General features: G+C 37.1%; 1 pseudogene; it reads right to left on the minus strand.

The window, feature by feature from the left end:
• Positions 1–9,058: 9,058 nt before the first annotated feature.
• On the minus strand, positions 9,059–11,067 carry LOC121454943 (annotated as a pseudogene).
• Positions 11,068–26,585: the final 15,518 nt, after the last annotated feature.

Here is a 26,585-nt window from a genome sequence, read left to right on the forward strand (position 1 = left end):
TGTTGTGATTTGGGAACAGATTCACAGGCCAAATAAAGCCTTACATATCTTAATATGTAAGATTAATGGCAACACAAAGGGAGAGAGAAGGAGTAAGAATAAATAACACTAAGGATGTTTGAAAATGCTAGAGAAAATTATTTTATATTATGCCTACTTAAAGCTACATATGATTTCCGTATAAGCATACACCATTAATACACACACACACACACACACACACACACATACCTACACACACACATATATACATACACACATGTTACTTGAATTATGGTAACTATGCTCCCCTAAAAATCCATAGAAAGTATTTATCTGACAAAAGCCTCAGAGGCATGCATAGGAAATCTCCCTTCCAGTTTTTAGTCAGTACAATCTAAGAGGCCAGCCCAATGAAGATCGTAGCTTGGTGTCTCACAGAAAGTAATTAAGACCCTATTGCTAAAGAAAACACACACTTTTGAGGAATCTATTTGTATCTATGCTGAAAACTTCCTCATGCGGACTAGCACCCATAGATTTAGAAGGAATGGCACAAGCTCTCAATGGAGGAAAGCAATCAGTAGTCCTTTCTAGTAGTAATGCTATCATACTACAACAGTGATCAGCCAGCATGACAATATATTCTGCTATGGTCGTGCACTGATAGTCTATGGGTTTCCAACCGTCCCCAAGGATTGAAGGTCCACTCAGCAGGAGGGGATTCAGGGTTTATACTGTAAATTTAGGCAACTACCTATGATTGGTTAAGCCACAAAATCTAGTGGAGAACTCTATGTGCCAGTTTCCAAAACAAGTCTAACCTGTAAAGTACATCCTAAACACCTATCCTTAAATCTACAGACAAGAGTATTTTTTTCACTTTATCAAAGATGCTTTGATTTTTGTGGCTGACTGAGATAACCGCAAAGGTCACAACTACTCAAAAGGAAGAGATCAGTCACCCATAAGGTATCTGCCCTCAATTAATATATTTACAACACAGCCTCTACACTTAAGGTTCCAGAAATATGAATGAAGTGCAAACAGTAACTAAGATAGCTGAGATAGTGTAGGGAAGAGTAGAATATGAAAGACGATTGGCCCTTTCGGTTCAGATAATTGAGTTCTTGGTCACCAGGGAGTGGAATTGTTTGAAAGGAGTGTAAGGATTAAAAGGTGTGGCTGTGTTGGATGAAGTGTGTCCCTGTGGATGGGCGTTTAGGTCTTGAAATCCCATACTGGGCCCAATCTTTGTCCCTTGGCCAGTAGATCAAAACAAATTATAACCTAGTGCTCCAGTGTTATGCTCCAACCCTGAAGAAAATGGACTAAGATTCTGAAACAGTAAGCAAGACTCCAACGCTTCTTTATAAGAGTGGCCTTGGTTATGATCTTTTTACAGCACTAGGGCAGTGACTAAGAGCAAGAGCAATACATAAGGATGGAAAGGAGGAAAATAAAACACCACAGAAGTTTGAAGAGGCTGTAAGGAACCATTTAACTTTTTTATTTGCATACAGGTACACATGATATAGTTAAACACTTAAGTATGTACATATAGTTTAAATGACGTTACATCACTTGGACTGACAATCCTCTCCACCCACCAAGAGTCTGAGAACTCTCAAAAAAAAATCTAGTCTATTGTTATTGCCATTGACTGTCTACTATAAGTTAAAGGTAAGCACTCATTGCTGAAGACACCATATACTTAGGACATAAGACTTGGAGGATCAAAGCAAATTCTAGCATAAAATTCTTCTCTTTAAGGACTAGTATATATCATACTACAAGGTGCTATGCAAACTACCAAGAGTGAGAAATAAATAGTAGTTCTACACAGGTGTAACACGTATGAATTACAACAATGACATGCAGGGCAAGAAATAATTAATTTTGCAATAATGGCCCTCATATCTATTTGGACTTAGGTTTGTTCTTCAGGAGGGAAATCTTGCATGCTAACGTGCACTGGCTGAGAATAGTGACGTAAATCCTAGAGGAAAACCTACTAACATCAGTTTATTAAACCTGCGTAATTCTTAACTGGCTCCTAAAGACTTAGTTTTACACCAACAGGTAAGTTTCCGCTATCACAGAAGCTTCTCTCTGCAATAGATTAATAAATACAATAGAAAGTTATAACTCTAAAATATGAAGAGAGCTACTTACCTGAGGGTGTTCAATTCTAATGGGTATATCTACAACATAGTTCCTGCAACTAAGGCTCAGGGAACATCACAGAAATAGAAGCAGAAAGATTGTAAGAATCAGTGAGGGTGACATCTGTGACTGTGTCTCCTAAAAGTATCAGTGACTTTCCATGCATAGTAACCAAACAATATAGCTGCCTAAACAAGATGTCAGTAAGGACAACACCAATAAGCTTTTAAAGTGGAAAGAGGTAAACCAAATGGAAAGGGGAAGCAAAGAAAAAGAGCACATGAATTGGAATAGGAGAAACTGCATCATGGGAAGGCTTAGAGGAAGGAGGTAAATAAGGCAATTCCATTTTTGTTAGAAAAAAATTCTGTGAAAATAAACAAAGAATAAAATTCCTGTCTTTGGCCAACTAACCTATTTACATACAAATGAAAGCAAGGCCAAGGATAAGGCAGGACTTGAGGTGCAGTAGAAATGAAAATGATCAAGTTCAGATTGTATACATTTTTTGAAGAATTAAAAATGTTAAAAGAAAAAAAATAAAAAAAATAAAAAAAATGTTAAAAGAAAAAATTCTAAATTTACAGAGAAAATAAAAATAATACATATACGGCATATGAATATGTAGTCCTATTTTTTAAATGTCCTTTGTTGTTGTTTATATGAGACAGTATCTATACACCAAGTGTGCTTTGAGTTTATTAAGTAGCTGAGAAAGCAGTGAACTCTTAGTTCTCCTGCCTCTGCTTTTCAGATGTCATGATTGTAGGCAGGCACTAGTTCACCAGTTTATGTATTTCTATCTTAAAATCAATTATTTCTCTTTATTTCTAGTTGTGTTCAATTCCAAAGAGGATTAATGGGAAAGATGAGTCTAAAGTTAGAATTCTTTTATGGAAAATTATTGAGACATCACACTTAAATTTAATAGATTAAATGCTTTATTTGAACACTATCGTTATCAGAAACATAAGATTAAAAATTCCTCGAACCTACCATGAGAAGCTAATATACACTGCAATAAATTCTAAAGAAGTCAAAATAGTTTAACACCAAAATTTGACTATCTCATATTATAGGTCTTACATAGTCAGACAACCCACCGTCAGGTTCACTGGCATTGCACCATGCTGCAGGGACTATTTGCTTCCTTAATCTCCAAGATATGATTGCAAAGGTGAGTGTCAGGGGAAGGGCCCTTGGAAATATTACTGACTCAGGCAAGGGCTGACGTTTTTATTTTTCACATCTTTTCTATTTGTTTAACAGAAGTAGTGACATGAATATACTTAACTGATAGAAATCCAGTAAATGTGTGTTAGGGAAGTAAAACTATGTGGAAAGTATCAGGGACCCTGTCACACAGATCTGTCATAAGTGACTTCCAAGCTGTCACAGTATGTGACCCAAAATATTAGCACCTTTGGGGAAAATCATACATTTATGACATAATGAATGAAATCATGATAACAAATCATTTCTATTTTATTAAAATGCCAACTTTTTAACCTGAAAAATACAGAAAATTAGGAAAACTATTTTGTTTGTTAAAAATAAATACTGGTATGGATTATCTATTGTCTGTGTTATGGTTTTGGGGAGAAACCTGGTGCTAGGGAAATAGCCAAGAATTTACAAGGATGATCCCAGCTAAGACTCCTAGCAACAGTGGAGAGGGTACATGGACTGACCTTCCCCTGTAATCAGATTGGTGAATACCTAACTATCAATCATCGAGCCTTCATCCAGGAATTAATGGAAACAAATGCAGAGAACCAAGCACAAGGCCGAGCTCCAGAAATCCAATCAAGGAAGGGGGGAGAAAATACATGAGTTAGGGAGGTCAAGATCATGATGGAGAAATCTACAGAGACAACTGAACCAAGTTTCTAGAAACTCATGAACTGAGAGCTGTGGAGCCTCCATAGGACTAAACTAGGTCCCCATATGTGGGAGACAGTGTTGAAGCTTGGACTATCTGTGAGATACCTTGCAGTAGGATCAAGATTCATCCCTGGTGTGTGAACTAGCTTGTTGGAGCCTGTTCCCTATGATGGAATGACAAGTTCAGCCTTAATGCAAGGGAGGGGATCTTGGCCCTGCCCTAATTTAATGTGCCAGACTTTGTTGACTTCTTTTGTTAGCGCTTACACATTGGAAGGAGTGGATGGGGAATGAGCTGGAGGTAAGGAGAGGTGGGACCAGGAGGAGGGGTGGGAGAGAGAACTGTGGTTGGAATGTAAAATAAAGGAAAAAAAATGAAAAGAAAATTAAAAAGTTAAATAAAAGAAAGTAGTCACTTTGTTCCTATAGTTTAAATAAAGACAAAATTAACTATAAATGGTGAATTGTAATACTTGACAGTATGCAAATTGATGAGACATTGACTTGAGTTTGATCCCTGGAACTCATGTTAAAAGCTGAAAATGAGTCAAGTATGTCCCAGAACTTTTACAGTAATAAGGCAAAAGAACAAAGAACACACAGACACATGCAGACACACAGAGGAACATAGAAACAGGGAAAGACAGAGACATAGACACAGAGACAGAGGGACATCCAGATAGAGGTATGGAGAGAGATGACCTGATATAGATGCATGGGTTTCCAAATATAAAGCCTAGTGCCAGGTGTGGGATATTTCCCTTACAGTTCGTGGTCTGGAGACTAGGGTCCCATAGACTACCAAAACAGTACAGGACACTATCACTGCTCTTGATTAATTATTACTACTGGATAGTAATATCACATAACAGACATGGTTAAATGAAGCTGTTACAGACATAGGAAATTCCTAAGTACTAACTAGTATCCAGAGCTCTGAAAGTTTCTATGCAGGCTATTATAGGAGAAACCTATCACCCAGCTGTGATTCTTACAATCTACAATAATGACTGACCTGCCAAGATTGCCCAATGCAATAGATGTTACCCAGGTAACCAATGGTAATCTTGGCAGGTCAGTCACTATTGTAGATTGTGAAATTTTGACCCACTCCACAGAATAAAACTCATATCAACTGCAAAGAATCTGCGGTAGGAGAGGTAATAGGTCTTAAAAGTTAAACAAATTCAATTATTTTGTTAAATGGACATAGTTATCAAACTGTTGTCTAGTTATGTATCTTTATAGCAATGGATGCATGATGCTTTGGCCTTTCATTAGAAAAACTTATTTTTGGAGAAGGCAGTGGTTGATGCAAAGATCCAAAACTGGGCAAGTTACAGAGATGCTACTGTAGAACTTTCACCTCTACATGGGACACCTGTATCATATTCACCTACCACAAAGGCTTAATATTTGCAAAAGAGATGGAGCAGAAAGATAACAACAGCCACAGGTTGGGAGGATTGCTAAAAATCAGTGCTTTCTGGACACAGCAATGCTGCTGCACACATGAACACAAAGTGACTATAGTTGCTTGCTCTAAATCAAGTCAATACAAACTTTAACACAAACAGAGGATCAGCTTATTAAGAGCTCCACCCTAGATGAGGAGCTTTGCTAGATAATATGTGGAAGTTGAAGGATCAGTTTTCCTCAGGTGTATGGCCTCTGCTAGGCTGTTCATGATCCAGGAGATGACCCCACACCCAGGCACATATTAGAAACACTGATTAGACCAAGTAGGTTAAAACAGAATGCAGACCTGGTTAGAAGAGAAACATGGTACGATATGTCTAGGAAAATTTAGGGAGGAGTGTCTGGTAGATAAAATCAAAATTCTTTGTTTATATAACGAAATTCTCAAAGAATAAGTATATATATATATATATATATATATATATATATATATTAGGATTCAATTATGTTTTTAGCTTTTATTCTTTTCTCAGACATTACATCCCAATGACAGTTTCCCCTCCCTCCACTCTTTCTAGCTCTTTCTGCCATCGCTCCCCTACCCTCTCCTACAGATAACTCCTCCTCCTTTGTTGTTTCCCATAAAAAAAAAGAGCAGGCCTCCCAGTAGGCCTGCACTTCCACCTGAAACCATAGGATGACTGGGCCTGGGCTGCTTCTGAGGGTCACATCTGGGTCCATGACCCTACCATAGCCCTTGTCTGTGTTCCCACCGAAGGTGATGTGGATGATAGTGGTAAACAGCCAGAAACAATTCTGATATCTGATGCTTAAAGTGAGAATGCTTCCTCAACCCCCTGCACACTATCCTGGTCCTGGGAGAGCTGGTCACATGCCTTGATGAGGCTGACCCTGGCCCTTGCAGGCTGCAGTAAGGTGGCTTCAGGGGTAACATGGGCCCGGGAGAGCTGTCCCTGACTCTCTCCTGGTGGAAGGGGTATCTTATAGCAGAGGACCAGCTGCAACTCTGGCCCACATCTAGATATTTGAGTTGGCCTACCGCAGCACCTACCCCAGCTATGACCCATTGGAATGTGTGTAGATATTGTTTATGAAAAACTACAGCCTCAGGATCTCAATGGCCAACAGCAGGTTATCCAAGAGGAGTTTTTGTAAGTTCCAGTATTGATGGTGTAGCAGAAGCCAGAGGCCCTGAACCAGATCAATAATTCATTACAATGAACATTTGCCACTGAAGCACTTTGGGCAAAAGGGTATACTGCACAACACACCAACACACTGAAGATCCCAAGGCCACTAAGATGAATGAATATGTGACTCAGAGGAGTGAAGTGGATTTCTTTCCTTATTTTTCTTTCTTTTCTTTTGGTAGGGGAGGCTACAGGGTGGATAGCAGACATAGAAGGACTGGGAAATGAGTGGGATTGGGGTGCATGATATGAAATTCCCAAACTCAGTTAAAATATCTTTATAAAAGAGGATTGAAAGAGATTTTACCTCAAAATAAGGTGGAAGGAGAGAGAACCAAGTTATGAAATTCGTCTTCTGATCTATAGATTCATGTTCACTGTAGCACATGTGTCACCCCACATACACATTAATAAACAAATAACTAAATAAGTGTATAAATAAATAAATTTCCAAAATGATTTTATTTAATCACACTTTTGAAATCCCGAAGAAGGATGGCATTACTATAAGAAAATGAATGTGTTAATAAGAGAAGGCTCGCTATGGAAGGTCTCTAGGAGAATCTTTCCTGGTCTCTCTTACATTCTTATTTTGGTTATAATAAATAATCCACTGTTTTATTCCAGTACCTTCTATCCTCTTTGTTGTACAGGTTCAATCTACCTTGTCTGTGTGCATGTCAAGGCACCTCTGTCTTGCTTTATCATGGACACTTACATCAGGCCTTTTGGATTATAAGTGAATCAGGCCAATCTCAGAAAAAAATAATGTGTTCTTTGAAGATTCATAGAAATATAAAATCACCTAAAAATTAGAAGCCATGGAAATAGAAGAAAATGCTACTAAGGATACAGAAGACTAAAGACAAGAATGGTGAGGAAGGGAGAACAGTGGGAGGAGGTAGGGCAATAGGCTCTGATGTGGGAGGTCCTTCTGTCTATGTGTTGCTTTTATTGGTTAAAGAATAAAGGAATTGCTTTGGGCCTATAGCAGAGCCAGGGGGGAACAGGTGGGGAAAACAAAACAGAATGCTGGGAAGAAGAAGGCCGAGTCAGAGAGAAGCCATGGAGCCGCCGGAGATAGACACTGGAAAATTTACCCAGTAAGCCACAGCCATATGGCGATACACAGATTAATAGAAATGGGTAAAATTCATATGTAAGAGTCAGCCAATAAGAAGTTAGGGCTAATGGGCTAAGCAGTGTTTTAAATAATATAGCTTCTGTGTGATTATTTCAGGTCTAAGCTAGCCAGGTGGCTGGGAAGAACAAGCGGACCTCCCTCCAACAATGCTCCCCTGGAAATATATACAAGTACAAAACTTGGAACTAAATTTATTTTCATTTTGTTGCTTTATTCGGTTTGCCTTGAGGGCATAATCAATAGTAAGCATCAAACATTGTTCTGAGTGAACCACAATCCTGATCAGTAAAACCGGAAAAAGAGAAATTGTTACCCAAGTTGCAAATAAAGCCTCCTGGAGTTACTTCATTGGCATGATAGCAATGAAAAGAATATAAATATAAGAGGTATTAACAACTTACACAGAACTTGAGACCTGCTCTGTTCTAGACAATTCTGGGACCCTTGTTGCAAACCCTGCAGATACCAATGCTTATTTCCTTTGATATGAAATATGTCAGTACACAACTCCTCCAGTACACAACTCCTCAGGTACACAACTCCTCCAGTACACAACTCCTCCAGTACACAACTCCTCCAGTACACAACTCCTCCAGCACACAACTCCTCCAGCACACAACTCCTCCAGCACACAACTCCTCCAGCACACAACTCCTCCAGCACACAACTCCTCCAGCACACAACTCCTCCAGTACAGAACTCCTCCAGTACACAACTCCTCCAGTACACAACTCCTCCAGCACACAACTCCTCCAGCACACAACTCCTCCAGCACACAACTCCTCCAGCACACAACTCCTCCAGCACACAACTCCTCCAGCACACAACTCCTCCAGCACACAACTCCTCCAGCACACAACTCCTCCAGCACACAACTCCTCCAGCACACAACTCCTCCAGTACACAACTCCTCCAGTACACAACTCCTCCAGCACACAACTCCTCCAGCACACAACTCCTCCAGCACACAACTCCTCCAGCACACAACTCCTCCAGCACACAACTCCTCCATCACACAACTCCTCCAGTACACAACTCCTCCAGTACACAACTCCTCCAGCACACAACTCCTCCAGCACACAACTCCTCCAGCACACAACTCCTCCAGTACACAACTCCTCCAGTACACAACTCCTCCAGTACACAACTCCTCCAGCACACAACTCCTCCAGCACACAACTCCTCCAGTACACAACTCCTCCAGCACACAACTCCTCCAGTACACAACTCCTCCAGCACACAACTCCTCCAAGGCCTACTCTTGCTGAACTGAAGTGGTTCCTATCTCCACAGCACTGGCCTGTGCAGTCAAAATCTTCACTGGCTGTTTAGTTCCTAGGGTCCTTCAGGCCTCCTTCAACCAGTCCTCTGCCACTCTTCTGGACTCCTCTTTTAGCTGACTGACAAATTTAACTGTCATTTCCAGGCCATCATGCTCAATGCAATAGGAGGAATAAGAGAGAAATGTAGATGTGTTTATATCTTCAGGGTAGAGCCCTGCAGTGGCTTTCATTGTTTAGGTGGTAGCTGAAGTAGGGAATGCAAGTAGAAGAGGAAGTCTTGATACACGCTATTTCAGGTTTCCTCAATCATTGCTATTCTACAGGCTAATTTTTGAACAGCATAGAAACAGCCTTTGAGGTCCTGCGTGCTGTACACAGTGTCAAATTCTTTGAGGCAATGGCTGCAGTTAAAGCCTGGAAAATTCATTATCAGAACAGTTGACTCAGTTGTATTCCCCAATGGGATATGAGGTGTTTCTGAAGATAAGCTTTTCATACTATACTTTAATGCCTCTAATCAATGTCAGAACTGGTAGGCTTTTCTGGATGCTTCTTCAGTGACTGCACAACTCTGAACAGACTCTACATAGCCTGGTAAAGGAAGTATTCATGTCCAGATTAAAGTTGTCAACTCGTTCCTGTCTGTGACAATGAAACTTTAATTCTTGCTCAGAGATTTTCTCAGACAGGCCACGCTCAAATTCACACTTCAATTCCTATTATTATCCTGTGAGGACTTCTCATAAATGATCAGTATGGACATCTGCTGGTCAGTGAAGCTGGGTCTACAATTCATTCTCCACAGCATCTCAGACCTGCTCAGTCTGAGTTTCATTTCTGTGGTGCTCCAATGCCTTTGCCTCTGAAGAATCAAAGTTCTGCTTTTGTTATTGCTGCTGCCTTTCCAAGGCTAGCTCAATTGCTGTTAGGCTTTCTGCTGTGGAGCTGGTGGATACTGCAATAGCTATGAATAATAGGGTCATTGGCAGAGAGCTGGTTGACTAGGTCACAAATACTCATCCATTTCCATCTAGGAGTGACATCTGAAGTGATATTGCACAGCTCTTTTCTAAATCAATCCCTTCCTTGAACCAAAAGTTCATGATGCTGAGAACATCCTACTGAGAAATCTGAATCTTTATGACTGCATTATCCAGATGAACTATAACATTGTAAAGTATCCCCTCTGGGACAATTATATGAGCTTCATACTTTTCACCTTCTCGATCTTTCTTTTAGTTTTCAAATGGCATCATCAAGCTTCATCGACTGCCTTTCTTCTTTGTTCCATCAATACACTCTCCACTATATGCCACTGTGCCAACCACTTACCTGTAATATGAGGATTGTACGTGGCTATTTTCAGTAGGTCGGAGTATGCACTGATGATCTGAACTGCAGCGTTCTTGGCTGCAGTAGTCTGCAGAGAGATGAGCATAATAACAGTGTCTTCTAAGATTTTGACTAGAACTGAGGTTACAGAAGGGGGTTTTCTTTCATCAACATCAGGGCAACTGTTTTGTTGTTTTTGTTGTTTTGTTTTATAGCATCATCATGATGAAGCATAAGGGCTGGGATTGGAAGAGTATTACCTGATGAATCTGAAGTGTTTCTCTTCTGTTCCAGAGTTTGTAAACAGGCAGTTTGGAGTCCTTCATCATCTCTGATACACTGCAGATTTTTAGTGGACTAGACTGAACCAGCTTCTTTGATGACAGACAGTATAAGGTTCAGAAATGGGAACCATCTCAACGAGTTAGCCTGAGTAAGGTATGATTTTTCTCTAAACTTTCCCAAGTAGGACTTTCATTAAGGGTTACAGGATAGCGTCTCCAGCAATTTTGCCAGCAGTCAACCCAGAACTGCGTGAAATGAAGTATCTACAGCAGGGTCTCAGTGGATGGAGACCAAACCTCCCTCACAGACAACTCTGCTCCATAATGGTCATGCTGCATAAGTGACAGTGACAGGACCATAGCATTCTTGCTGGAAGCATAGTCTTATAGCTGGTGTACCTGGGAGCAGCCATGGCGGTGCAAGTGGATGACATGAGTACTCCTAATTGTGCCTGACTTTATACCTAAGTTAAGTTTTAGAAATACCTTTTGACTCTTTAAAATCATACTTTTAGCTATGCACAGTGACACACACACACACACACACACACACACACACACACACGTAATTCCAGCAGAGTTCAAAGCCATCCTGGTAAGAGTCTAAAAAGGATTACGTCCACATAGCTTAATCCCATTTCAACAACAACAAATAAATAAATAAAAACAAGAAAGAAAGAAAGAAAGAAAGAAAAGAAAAGAAAAGAAAAGAGGAAAACCAGGTACTTTTTCTTCTTGAATTTCAACAGTTGTTCTTGTATATGTTTTATAAGTCTTCCATGACAATTATGTTTAGCAAGTATTTCTCCTGTTTGGTTGCTTATATGTTAGTTGTCTTAAGAAGTGCCCTTTTCACATAAAAATTAATTTTAATGAGAGCCATCATTTCAATTGTTTTTCTTTGTTCTCGTCAGTGATGATATATTTAAAATGTCATGATTCAATTCTAGGTTGTTTAGATTGCTTTTGTGTTATCTTCTAGTAGTTTTGTAGTTTTGAATTCATCTAAGTCTGCAGTTCACTGTGAGTTCATATTTATAAAGAACAAGGTTTGTGTGTCTTAATTCACTCTTTTGCATGCAAATTAGTGGGTGTTTAGTTTGTTCAATATAATATGCTAGAAAGTACATTTTAGACAATATATCCTCTTTTTATTGTATTTAGAATTGTGTGTATGTGTGTGTGTGTGTGTGTGTGTGAGAGAGAGAGAGAGAGAGAGAGAGAGAGAGAGAGAGAGAGAGAGAGATTGTGTTTCTGTGGGGTTTATTTTAGACCTCACTATTTTGTATAAGAATGAAAATGTAAAAACCTATTGCACATCATATGCCATCAGGAAAGTTACATTAAAACAGTAAAATGCCATTACACACCCATTTGCACAACATAATCCAGAATGTTATGAAAAAAATCATGCCATGAATACCTAGAAATAAGATGTCAATTTGTTAAAGGTGTCCACACAATGGTACAGCTGCTTTATAAAATATTTTCACACATTCCTGAAACCTAGTTTTCAACCACAAACATTGGAATTGAAACAAAGGATTTTAAAACTTGTGTCTATACAACAAATCTGCATAGAGACGGTTACAGTAATTTATTTATTATTGTCAGAACTTGGAAGCAGAAAAAAAGAAATCTGTACTTGTGAGTGGTTAAGTAACATGTGGTCCATCTAGATATCTAGACAATGGGCTGTTACTTAGTATAAAGGACAGCGCTGACAATAAAGGAAAATATACAGAGGCAATTTAAGTGCATACTATTGCACGAAAGACTTCAGTCTGAAAAGTAGAACATACTATATGGTCGACATTCAGGAAAAGGAAGAACTCTAAAGATAATAAACGGTTAATCAGTGTTAGATATTTATTGCAGAAAGGACAAGATTAAGAAGAAGGGAAATGGGGTACAGGACAGAAAATAGATTTGATATAATATTATAAAAGTAATCACATATCACTATATATATTTCAAAATACATACCATATATAATACCAAGACAGAGTTCTAATGGGGTTGTTTTCTTTAGGTAGAAATGACAGTCTATCATCAGTTCTGAGGAATGTTCCATGGACAAGGATGCTTATAAAAGAAAATTTATGGTTGTGAAGGAGACGGGAAGCATATAGGGAATCTATATAACTTGACCTCAGTTGTAGGAGATTAGTATATATATGATTTAAAGATTACAATCCCAAATAATTTTCTGGCTTGTTTTTCTACCAAAACTTTCTGATAATTAAACATGCTTTGCAACATCTTTGAATTGTACCCTCATGCGATCTCCTTCTGTCTGGATATCTGGCTCTGAATCTTTATATTTCCCCACTGTGATTATGATATTCTGGTACTGAACAGAAGACATATTATCACATTGCTACTTCAGGTTAAAGTATCTTGATAAAGCTCAAGATATTTATAAGGCACATATTCATCCATTATATGAATCATTTTGCTTGAATCTTGTAGTTTAAGGGACAGGGATCCAACAATAAACCTGTGGTAGTGCGGAATTCTTATAACTTAACAGATGGTTGGAACTGTTAAGTCATTTTGATTCTTTACAAATCACACTTTTCACAGAAGCCATCTTTCACAAGTCCTGGTTTCCCAAATAAAGAATGATCTTTTATTTTTTTTCTGTCTGGGAATATCACTCTGCATTAAACAGTTTTAACATGGGAGCTTAACATTTCTTTTGACTTGGTCTAGCTACTTTGCTCTTAAAGAAGGTCTATTTCCACCTCTAACCTGGACCATGCATCATGCTTCATTAAATTATCTCATAGCATCCTAACCATATGTGTGCCTGTGTAATACTCCCAAACACAAGTGACTGCTATTTCTCCGTAAAAACCATGTTTTGTTGCCAGTAAATACTATTAAATACTATGTAAACTTTTAACAGATACTTAGCAAGATGGTGAGCTTCAAAACTATCTATCTATCTATCTATCTATCTATCTATCTATCATCTATCTATCTATCTATCTACCTAACTATCTATCTATTGCTTCAAGATAATTTTTCCTCTTGCAGATTCAACTCTCCATGGAATATTTTGATATCAATGTCAGAAAGTACTTGTAAATAGCACATTCTACAAGACTCATGGCAGAACCCAAGTGGGGCATGACTTGCCTGGCATATAGAAAAGCAAGACTGTAAGATAAGGTATTCAAGCATTATGACTTAACTAGGTGCTTAGTTTCATAATCCCATCAATCATATGCAATGGGACTCTACAAGGGATCTTAACTCCTCTGTGACTGCATTCCACATATAGAGGTAAACATGGAATTTGCTGAAAGTCTTAATGAGTCTTGCTGTTGTAGAGTCCATTCATGAAGATGTATTGTTTAGGCTCATACACTTCATAAACTCAACTGAAAAGTTTGTATGTTTGAATGTGTATTTGTGTGTGTGTGCCTGTGAACACATATGTGCTTGCAAGACTTAAAAGTAGCAAGTAGACCATGAGCAAGAAAAAAGAAATGCAACGGGAAAGGAAAAGGGATATAGGACATGAAAAAATTTAGACAGAAGAGAGTTGGGATCTACACATGGGGATTGACAGTACATAGAGAGTCCTATGTGCCAGTGTCAGGAAGTGTGGCCCGCACAATAGGCATAGGTATTTGGACTCCACTCTGACAAGGCTACCAATGTGACTTTAATGGAGATGAGTACTATAAGAAATATTTATCTTTTAAAACTAAAAAACTATTTTTTCTATGTTTAAAAATTAAGACAGAATTTGAAGATAAACTAGAGCAGCAAAACTTATATGAGAGCAAAATGAATCCCTACTTCTGTGATGAGTGGATTGACTGATATAGCACAGATAACACAAAGTGTAGGGGAGGTGTTTTCTTCACATGTGAGGAAAGTACAGGGCTTACTCTGGGTGAATCCGTTTAACTGTATGTTGTATAATTTAAGTCTCTAAGTCCTCCTGTCTTCAATTTACAAGTGTCCAAGAACCACATGATTCTCAAATAATGTCTGCTATGTGGGCTGTGTGTGGTTATGGTCCATTTAATCCCAACATTCAGATACAGACGGAGCTCTCAGAATTCTAAGCCTGCCTAGTATAGACATGGCAGTCAGGGATAGTTAGTGAGACTCTACTTCAAAAACAAATACATACCCCCAAATTGGTCCTATGAGTCAAACAACTATAGTTTGCGTTTGGTTTCAGAAAAATCAGTTAATTTAATCAAATATGTATGATTCCATATTTTATATGTCTATCCCAAATTAATAAGGGATTAAACCATACTACATTTATCAATGAAAATGATGGAAGTGTTGGATTTTATTCATATTGTTTCAGTTTATTTTTTCTACATACCGCAATACTTTTCCCGTTCATTTACTCAAATATCCTTCTATAGATTTAGGAAACATTTTTATTGAATGCATGTTATACATAGAGTACTAATGTAACTCTATGCATCAGTTTTTATAAATCTCTGGCTCTCAACTGAAGTTACATTTACATTACAAGTAAACCATTTTGTTTGTTTATTTTTGGCAGTATGGGAGATGGAATACAGGACCTCATACGTGCTGAGAGTGTGTTCTACCCTTGATCTATATACTCAGTTCCCCATTTCTGTAGCATAACTTTCTTCAAGGTTAATCTGCCCTTCAACTCACTGAAAGTCAAGTTTTCTTGCCTTGACTACATGACTGAAGTGCCCGAACCATTCTCTGAATGCTACATTACACAGTTATGTATCTGACATCATAATATAGTCAATTCATCAAGCTTAAACTCTGCTGAGGAGGGGAGTAAGGGGGGTAAAAGAACATTGTTGGTCAGATACACAACTTTCCTGATGCTTGTTCGTGATACTTCTAGCACACTGAAACAATAGATTAGAATGGCTTCCCTCTGAAAAATGATTGCTGAGAGTAAGTAAATTTTCATGAGTCATATTCACATTTGAGCCAAAATTCTTCAGATTCTCTCAAGCGGGTATTCACTACATTATAGGCTATAAAAGGAATTTTAATCTTCATTATTTTTGGCTTTTCCTGCTGCTTTTAATTAAGCTTTAACAAATTAAATGAAGCAAGGATTCTGAGGTTATACCAAAATGAGGAAAGAGCAGGTTACCAAATTCACTGAGGTGTAGTAGGTCATTCTCTGATTTGGGAATTATCATTCTCTATGATTTTTCTCTCAGTTTCATGGCTTAACGTTAATACACTTAAACATTAGATAGATTATAGAGACCAGAGTTCCAGGTCAGCTTTGGGAACTAAATTATCACAGAAAACACATGCTTTTCAAATTATTTTTTGGCTCTTTCATGCATCTGCTGTGTCACCTTTGGCTATATGGGAATAATTGAACTTTTAGTTTCTCATGCATTTGAGGATAAGTGATTCCACATAAAGTGACTTTTAAAAAAATTATATAGAAGCAGCACTAAATATCGAATATGAAAATACAATGTGGTGGTGAATAGATTTTTAATGATCAGTTTGAAAGCAAAATAAAATTAAAATATCTCGTGGCAGGAAAGAAAAATCAGTTGGATGCCAGGAGTGTAAGTCCTGCTTATGGCCTGCTGACTCAAGTGCCTGGACTCTACAGGCTGAATCCTTGGCAGTGTCCTGCTTTAGACTTGCTGACCCTGCCTGTGGCTAGGAGACGCAGGGTTGTGGGGAGATGCCAATGAAGATGAAGCCTGGCTGACACCCTCACCTGCAGCTTAACCTATATTACAGCAGAAATCCACCTCGCCAACTACAGGATCATTCTAGCTGTCCCATACCTTGACAGTGACCATCAGCAGAGCGTTGACTGGGAGGAAGCTATGGGGCCTGTAGTGGATAGCAGGCATTGAAAAGGAATCTCATGGAATTATGAGACTAGGTGGAGGTAAGGTGACAGGAGGAGGTGAAAACAAAATATGCCTGATACTATTTATTCATGCAACTTCACTTACTCATCATCCAGTAGCCCTTCTGGGCCTTAAATGTTCAACCAGCACCCACTTCACTCCTTGCATCCTCATCTCAGAAACAAGCTTTCTTGTATCTGCTGTCCTCTGTTCCACTATGAACATCAGAAAACAACTAGTATTTAAGGGAAAGATCATTTTTTTCCCTCTGGGTCTTTGATTCTCTAGAGGGAAAGAAAGTGGTCTAGACTTAGAACTTGTGCTCTTCTGCCTCTCAGATTTTTAGTTATCTGTTGCTCTTTGCTCTGTTCACTTTGATTCTTTTTGGTAGGTTGGAGTATGAGTTTCTCATTCCAATCACCACGAGTCTCCTTATTTTCCACTGAATGACAGCCAAAGCATATGAGTTCTTTATTGAAGGTGTTTTTGAATTTTTTAGCCTCCATTTTTGCCATGTCACATTTAACTCAGTGCCTACTTGGTACAGCTAAGGGCTTCTTTAGAGCCATCATGAAGGATGCCCAATGTTCCTTCTCCATGTTTCCGTATCACCTGTGTAGTTTGCTGCTTCCAACCTAGTCTTGTCCCAAATGGATGATAAGCTATACAAGTCCATAGAATTCTCTACAGACCAGCCCTTAGCAAGGTCAGACCTGTGTTCCTGGCACAGAGATGAAGAATGATGAGGAAAACAATTCTTCTTTTCTCATACACTTTTCCAAAATTTAATTCTTACATAACTGGAGAACATTTTCTCTCATTACTCTAAATTAAGGGGACTCTGAACTAAAGTTTATTATTCTAGTTGACTGTGAGCTTCTGTGGATTCAGAAACAACTATTTAAATTTGAGCAAACAAATAAGCAAAAATAACAACAAAAGAAAACATAAAGCAAGTAAGCAAACACGACTAGAGATGTCAAAAGTTACTGGACCAGGAATCCCTTGAATAATTCATTCTCTCTATGTATTTTGAACTATTCTGAAGATTGAACATTGTGTCATATTAAGATCCCTATAATAAAATCCTTAACTTCAAGGTAGTGACATTGTCAACATTTCATTAGGGTTCTTCCTTTGTGGTTCAGGTTAGTGTCCTTATAATGAAATAACCATACATCAACATGTATAAATAAAAAAGCAGACCATCACCAGACATGCAATCTACTGGGACTTCTAAAGTCCCATTAAAAAACTTTTGTTTGTAAGCCATTCAAATAGCTGGATTGTTTTAGTAGCTCCTGGGGACCAAGAAAAGGACAATTTATTTAAAAGCTAATGGTAAGAAATAACTGCTGAACCTCTTAGTATTATTTGTTTGTCCTCTTTGGATACACACACACACACGCACACACACACACACACACACACACACACACACACCCTCACAATACTTTTTCTCATACACCTCCTCCCACACACTCCCATTCACAATACTCTCTCTATGTCTCTCTCACACACATTCTCTCTCACAGACACATGCAATGAAAAGGTATGATGATCATGAAAGATGTTGAAAAGTTTAGCTTTATATGGTAATAATAGCTATTTTCTTTTTCTTTCTATAAGTTTTACACAGCAGGGATAATATATAGATTATAATATTCTGAAGTTCACTTATTAACTTTGAAACAACAGATAAAGTATTATGATCAGTTTCCATGGCTGTATAATCCATTGTGTGATATTTCCATTGTTTATTAAACACTAAACATTTTGCTTTAGTAAATGTTATCCTGACATTTTTTTCAGAATTCAAATTCATAGTTAATGTTTTATAAGTTTAAGATTTTCTTGATTATTTTTGTTACTATAATGTTGAATTTCTCTTCTTTTTTACTGATTTTTATTGTTGAATTTATTTTCATTCAATAGGAATCAGAATATAATCATATTCATTAATATTTTATAATGACAGTATTTTTGGAAGCATCACATTGATGGGGGATTTCCTTCTTTATGATGTGAATATGTTTTATTACCATTGGTTAAAAAACAATCTGCTTTTTCTAATGGGAAGACAGAATACAGCTAGGTGGAAAAACTAAACCGAATGCAGTGAGAAGGTAGGTGGAGTAAAGCAGTTGCCATATAGCTGCTGAAGAAGAAAGATGCCAGAATCTTACCAGTAGACCACAGCCAAATGGTATTAAGAGAAATGGGTTAATTTAAGTTGTAAGAACTAACTAGGAATATGCCTGTGCTATTGGCCAAACAGTGTTTTGATTAGTATAGTTTTTATGTGATTATTCAGGTTTAGGCAGACTGGAAATCTACATGAAGTTTCTGTTTACATGACATTGATGAAAAAATGAAGAAAATTCATTTTCTGTGTACATGCATTCATATGTATGTAGATATACACACATATCCTAAAAAGAACATTTTATGATATTTAACATAAATACTTATTTTGAGAAGCTGAATGTTACACTTGTTAAAATATATATTTCTAATAGGCACAAAGACATGTGTGGCAGTGTTATGTAATTTCTTTCAACTCTTCTCACTCTGCTGTCTTTCAAGTGAGATGTTTGGAACTAAAGTTCCACACTCAGAAAAATTCTTGGATCCTAATTTCCTCATTTAAGGAAGCTTGAGATGTCAAGAGTGAACTGGTGCCATATATCATATGCAGATACTTCAGCACAAATCATCATACCCTTTTATTTCCCATCATGTGTTGTCAATGAATGCAAGTGTTGAAAACATTTTTTTTCCCAGATACAACAGTTTAAACATGAATCAGATTTTTAGGGAGTTAATAACACTTTTCATGAATATTCAATTTCCAATTTTAAAAATGTTGCACTTTTCAGATGTGTTACTTGTAGTAATAGGAGAGGCGGGGCTGTGTCCCCAGCACCCCGGCTGCCCACATGGCTAGCTTATGCCCTGAAATAACAACACACAAACTGTATTCTTTTAAACACTGCTTGGCCCTTTAGCTCTAGCCCTTACTGGTTAATTCTGATATCCCGATCAACCCATCTCTAATAATCTGTGAGCACCGGTCTTACCGGGAAGATTCTAGCCTACATCCATCCTGGGTCTGAGCTTCATCGCGTGTGTCTGCCCGGGAGCGGGGCATGGCGTCTCTTCTGAGGTGTCTGCTCCCGAGAAGAGAGCTGTCGAGTCTGAGCTCACTTCCTCTTCCTCCCAGCATTCTGTTCTGTTTTCTCCACCCACCTGTGTTCTAACCTACCTATGAGGGCGAGCCAAGCAGTTTCTTTATTATTTTAACCAATGACCTTCCTCCATCAGTTACTTTCAAACAATGTATACTTAACTCTTCAAGACTTATATGCATGGAGTAACATGTTATATCTCTAGCCTCACTGTAGTTCATTTCAGAAAAAGTACATGGAAAGATGCCAGACATATAATAATGAATAGAATGAAACACAGAGGGACACGCATGCATATCTACAAGCACACACACAATACTGAATTGATAAGTTCTGTATCAGAACTATGTATAAACTCAGAGAACCCAGTCCCTTTTAAAGTGCTTTTTGATGTTAGACAGTGAGGTGACATCCTAAGGAAATGAGGTGATGCACATATGGGCACTTGATAGATGTCTTCATAATGGATGAAGAAAGGGAATGGGAAAGGGGGTCATATAAGCATTACTCACTGCTCTGAGGGCACATGCAGCTGGATGTGTGCAATGAGCTCCATGGAGTTCTGTATTGGTTAACTGTGAAGTTCAATTCATAACCTGTTCAAAGAACTGAAAGAGGACAGGGCTGAGAATGTAGGCGACAGTAGAGTTCCTGCCTAACATTGTGAAGCCTTTGGTTTCAGTGCTCAGAACTGAAAGCAAACAAACAGCACTCCATAAATGAGGAGGGCTACAAACTAAGTCTTATATGTAAAGTAATCATTGGTGCCGAAGTATTTTAATCAAGAAATTAAAAGTGCTCATTGTTTATTTTACTTTATTTTTCTTAGAGCTTGGGAGACTAAAATTGAAAATATATGAATAGAAAAATGATGAACAATCAATGAAGCTCTTGACTTGTTTAGATGACAAGGAAAGAGGCAAATGAGTTGAACTGATCTTAGTGCAAGAGGGGAGGACCTGTGGGAACACGTAAAGTTGGTGGTATCAAATATGATTAATAATAGACTAGTCTATGTCAAGGCTCAATCATGATTCTACTTGAAGAGAAGAGTGGTGACATCATACAAGATGACACTGAGTACTAAGAAATGATGGGCTTGTGAAAGTCAACAAGAGATAGTATGATGCATTAATAAGATTTAGGTGACCTTAGCATATGCATGAGAGAATTGCTGTCTCTGGGAGAGTGACTTTGTATAATGAGAAGAAGGTGGAAGTGAGAAAAAAAGGAGTGCTCTTTAGAATACAAACACTAGAGATCACAGGAAGATGATCCTGGAACCAAGTGTTCATTTTGTCAGGGAGATGGAACTGTCGGTACAGGTGTGAGAAGGAAATGGCAATCAATACCGAAAAACAGCAGATGGTTCCACAAGATGGCCCCCAAAGTATCACTCATGTTAGATTTTGTGTTATTTATATTTTACTCTGAATTATCACTTTTTTTTTCAGTTTTTCTGCTTATCCAGTGAACACACTACAAAATCCAGTAGGATTCGCTGCTTTTGGTGAAAGTCCCCAGCCAGATGGGCTGAGAAGAGGAACTGAAACTGACTCACAGACTCATTCAAACCTATGTGAGTATGAAACATTGAGACTGCTCTTATTTCACACTGAAAGTGCCATTGAGTATAGAATATAGCCAGCGTTAGGAACAGCGTGAAATGCAACACATGATGCCAGCAGCTTTATAGTACTTCTATCTTCAAGTCACAGTATTTGAAATGTGCTTAGTTATATACAATAGACTTTTAATTTTAATTTTTATTCTTTGCTTTATTTTCCTTAAAGTGGTCACACAATATAAAGTCATTTATATGGTTTGCATTGTGACTGTCATTATATTTTTCTTCGAGAATGCTACTCTAAGTCTCAGAGAGTTATCTCTATGTGTGTGTTTTCCAGTATGTGGAACATTCCTTTTTATGCTGTGAAGTTTCTACACCCTCTGAAGTCGATTCAAAATCTATGATCTTCAGTGAAACCTTCAATATCTCAAATCCATAGCAAACTTCATTTGCCCAAGTACTTCTGGCCAGTTGTTTACAATTAGAACATTATTATATATATGCATAATTTTATTTCTGAATGCTCACTTTTGAAGTGTTTTCTTACAATACTGCTGCCTTTCTTTGACTGTTTTGATTTTTCATATTAAAGCTTTATTTTAATAAAAATTGCAAACACACATTTATAAAACATACTTAAGATAATATAAAGACCTTGGATGAATGCATAAATTTAACAGTCTAATAAAAAAACTTATTTCTGCCCAGAGAAAGAAAAAATAAATTTAGGTCACAACTTTTCCAATAAGTTTTGCAATATACTCATTTCCTAACTAGTTGCTATTAATTTAATCATAATAATGAGAAAATGTCTTATCCATATTTTAAGTTATATAATATTTAAAAGCATAAACAACGTTGGATGGTAGATATGCTGGTCCTGTTAGTTTTATATGGTTTGATCATATATAAAATTTATAGGAAAATACACTCTTCCAAAATACAGTGAAACTATTTCTATCTTTATCTTTGAAGTACAATATAATTGTTCAATAAAACTGTCATGTTCTCAGCTGGGCAATGTTGGTACAGGCATTTAATCCCAGCTCTTCGAAGGCAGAGGCAGGTGGATCTCTGTGAGTTTGAGGCCCATATTGCTATATAAAAGTAGTTCCAGGTAAGTCAGAGCTATTACACAGAGAAACCATATCTTGAAAAACTAAAACATCAAAATAAAACTCAAAATGCAATGTTTTCAGAAAAATTTTGAATATATCTTACTCCCAATTCAAATGAACATGAACTTGATTATTACTCTCAAATTATGTATCTAATACATGCTACCAGTCAATAATTTATGTAATATTTCCATTTTTAGGAATGTTATTTATTACTATAAATTAATTCTCATTAATCAATAACTACCCAAGAAAAAGACTGAGTAAATAAAAGAATCAGAATTTCCTTGATAAACAGTCCAACCATCTGTTACATGTAGCATGAATAATAAAAACCAAGAGACAGATATTGGGGTTCAACCAGAAGATTAGAAAAGTTAAGCGACTAAGCCACTAGGGAACTCTTACCTCTATAAAATCCTCATACTGAAAAAAAGAAAAAAAAATTACTGTCTCATCCCAATTTATACTCCTCTCTAGTACTGAGATTAAATGTGTGACTCCCTCATACTGGACTTAAAGGTGTATGACACCACTGCCCAGACTCTAGTGACTTAGTTTTATCTTTTGGTCTTCAGGCCAAAACATAAATAAAACATAAATAAAATAACACTACAATTAAGCATATAGTACATAAATTTATACTACTCAAGGAAGAAAATTCAATTTAATACTATAACATATTACTATTGTTGGTAATTTAAACTTGATCAAAATAATAAAATAGTGTGTATTCTTACACTAAAGGTGATGACCAGCCAGTTTTATTTATTATAATTATCTTCAGGCTTATTATTTAATTAATTGATATTTAAATGGACTCAGATTCATACTTATTGAATTAAATTTATGTACTTAGGTATTATTTTCTACAACATAACTAACTTTTATATTCAATCTTTTATAGCACTCATGTTTATGCACAAATGAAAAGGGAATAAAAGCTTATTATAAAAAATATCTCTTGTTTTACGGTGTCTTTTTTCTTCCTATATAATTGATTTGGGAAAGATTAATCCTTACTTTAACAAAATTCAGTCTCTCATCTAAAGGGATATATGCTAAGGAAAGAAAAGGTATTTATGTTTAATATATTTGTGGACTCATAATAAGACCACAGCCACCTATTTACTTCTACCCCTCTCCTCTTGCTCCCAAGACTCAGAGTGTTCTGTATGCTAAATAATCCCTCTTCTACAGAACTTTGTGGATGGTAGGTTGTCTATGCCCTGGTGTATCGCTCCACACCCACATGCATAAGGACAACTCTAATGGGCTTCAGGGCTTTATTTATAACAGCTTAATATTAAAGAACAGTAAGTAGGGAGGAAGATGGGTTCAGGGCATTAGGAATAATTAAAGGGAAGTTGTTCTAGAAGGACATGATCGTAAAAATTTCAAAGAATAAATAAAAAATATAAAGCCATGCACAGTGGTGCATGTCATTAATACCAACACTGGGGTGGTAGATACAGATGAATCTCTCTGAATTCAAAGACATTCTGTGGTACATAGAGAGTTTCAGAATAGGCAGGACTACATAGTGAGACACTGTTTTCAATATATTAAGTTTGGTAGGCAAGCTTCCTACCAGGTGGGTGGGCAGTATACAATTACAATTACAGTAATACAGGCATCAATAACAAAATACAATTCTAAATAAGGTACTGGAAAATTCCAACAGCAGAAAAAAAATGACATCTTGAAATTTGCAGGCAAATGGATGGAGCTATAAAACATTGTTTTGAGTGAGGTAACCCAGACGATAATTATCACATATACTCACTCATAAGTGGTTTTTAAGCATAAAACAAAGAAAACCAGCCCTCAAATCACAACCCCAGAGAACCTAGACAATAATGAGGACCCTAAGAGAGACATATAGAGATCTAATCTACATGGCTAGTAGAAAAAGACAAGATCTCCTGAGTAAATTGGGAGCATGGGGACCTTGGGAGAGGGTTGGAGGGAAGGGGAGAGGCATGGAAGGGGAGAGGCAGGGAAGGGAGCAGAGAAAATGTAGAGCTCAACAAAAATCAATGACAAATATAATAAAGACAAAAAAATTTTAAAAAAAATGAAAGTCTTAGTTTCTGCTAAGGTAATGAGAAGGGGGAATAATCAGAGAAAATCCAGTACTACCATTTCAATCAAGCCCCTGTGAAGAGAGTCAAAACATTGACTACTCCCCTTCCCCCTAAAAAAAAAAAAAAAAAAAAAAAGAAAGGTATTCTTGAACTGAATCTCACAGTGAGGAGATGTTGGAATCAAACAAAATTTGAATCTTATTCTTCAGCTTTTTAGGCAAATAATTTAGCTTTCACATAAACTTCTAAGGCTATTAAAATAAGGAATGATGTTCTCTAGGTTACCTGATTATTGTGAAGGATATATGATGTGAGTGAAATATTTGATTTATTCTGTAAAAGGTTTTATGTGTAAAATTTGATTTTTCAGTTAGTAAGTTATCAAAATTTGGCTTTAAAGCTAGATGTATTTTATATAAAAATGATAAAATTTATTTGTTGGTCTGATTGCATTAGACTTGGTCGTTATCTTTACTGAGTACTGAAATTAAAATTAAGCCTGTTATGGTTGGGACTTATTTACACCTTCCAAGGTTATGGGAAGAGCTCTTGTGTTCATATACTGATTGCCTGAGATGGATTTTGTGCCCTGCTTTCTGCTAACAATCTTTCCTTAGAGTTGGTACCCTCCATACCTAAAGATCAGTTCCTTTAATTGTTTTAGATATAATTGCCACAAACTTTTTAAACTGAAAGGGGTTGACTACTGTTCAAAGCACCATAAACAGCTTCTCATTCAGACAAAGAATTTATCTGCCCCCGAAAGTCTTAAACAGCCACCTCTAAAGTCTAATATAGAACCATAAAGTTAAAGAGAAAATAAAGACGTACAAGCCAGATTTACAGATTGTCCGTTTCTCATTCTGAAGCAACAAGCCTCATCACAAATTTTACATGCATAAAGAGATGTGTAATTTTTGCCCATTTGTTTTCTAAAGAAAGAGAAAGAGAAGTCGTGTGGTAGGGTGGGTGAGGAGGTGGGCAGGAACTAGTAAAAACTGGGGTATGGGAAAGTCTGATCAAAATATAACATACTTTCTCAATTTAAATTGTTTCTCAATTAAAATATTGTTTCTCAATTAAAATAAGGACAAAGCAGCAACTAGCACATTGATAAATTATTCTTACAAGGTATTTTTTGTTATTTTTTTTTTTTGAGACAGGGTTTCTTTGTAGGTTTGGAGCCTGTCCTGGAACTAGCTCTTGTAGACCAGGCTGGACTCAAACTCACAGAGATCTGCCTGCCTCTGCCTCCCGACAGTGGGATTAAAGTGCACCACCACTTTAATCCCACAGGGTAATATTTATTTTCTTATATATGTACAAATATTAAAGCCAGTGACACTCATAATTAACTTTTGTTTCTATGTGTGTCTCTGTATAGAACTTTCATTAACAGAACAGCATACTGTGTATTATATCTGCTATAAAGTGTGCACTGAGAAAAATACATATTTAACCAAATATAATAATCCCCATTTCTAGAATAAGTTCAATAAAATATATTTCACTAACTGTGAAATAGAAACCACATTCAGTGAGTGGACATACAAATACTTCGCTTACTAGAAATGTAAGTATTTTAAACATTTTTCCCTTAAAACACAATGCTGAAAATATTTTAGGAAATTGACATCTAACTTATTTAAAATTTGTCTTGTATTTTGATTATTTGAAATATTGTCAGAGAACAAGGAAAAACTTAGCTGAAAGTGAAAAATAAAACAAGAAAATCCTCTTGTCTCAACTGAAGCAGAAGGTTCTAAGCCATTGGAACTTATTTATTACATGCTTGAGAGAATTTCGAGCTGTGCACAGCTGGGTATTAATACATGGGCAGGCACAAGATGGACCAGGCCAATGGTGCATTAACCAAAATTGACTGAAATTGGAGAGCAGCTGCGTGGTCTGGGAAAGCCATTCTGACACATAATTTATGCAAAGACCAAAATAAACACCACATTAAAATATTAAAGAAACAAGGCTAAACTCCTTTGTAATACCTGGCTAAAATCAAATTATATCCTCATATAGAGAAAACAGTCAATCATAATATATG

The sequence above is a fragment of the Microtus oregoni genome, unplaced genomic scaffold (assembly GCF_018167655.1).
Source record: "Microtus oregoni isolate MIOR12 unplaced genomic scaffold, Mior012 000013F_ref0000133, whole genome shotgun sequence".
In the NCBI taxonomy this organism is placed as follows: domain Eukaryota; kingdom Metazoa; phylum Chordata; class Mammalia; order Rodentia; family Cricetidae; genus Microtus; species Microtus oregoni.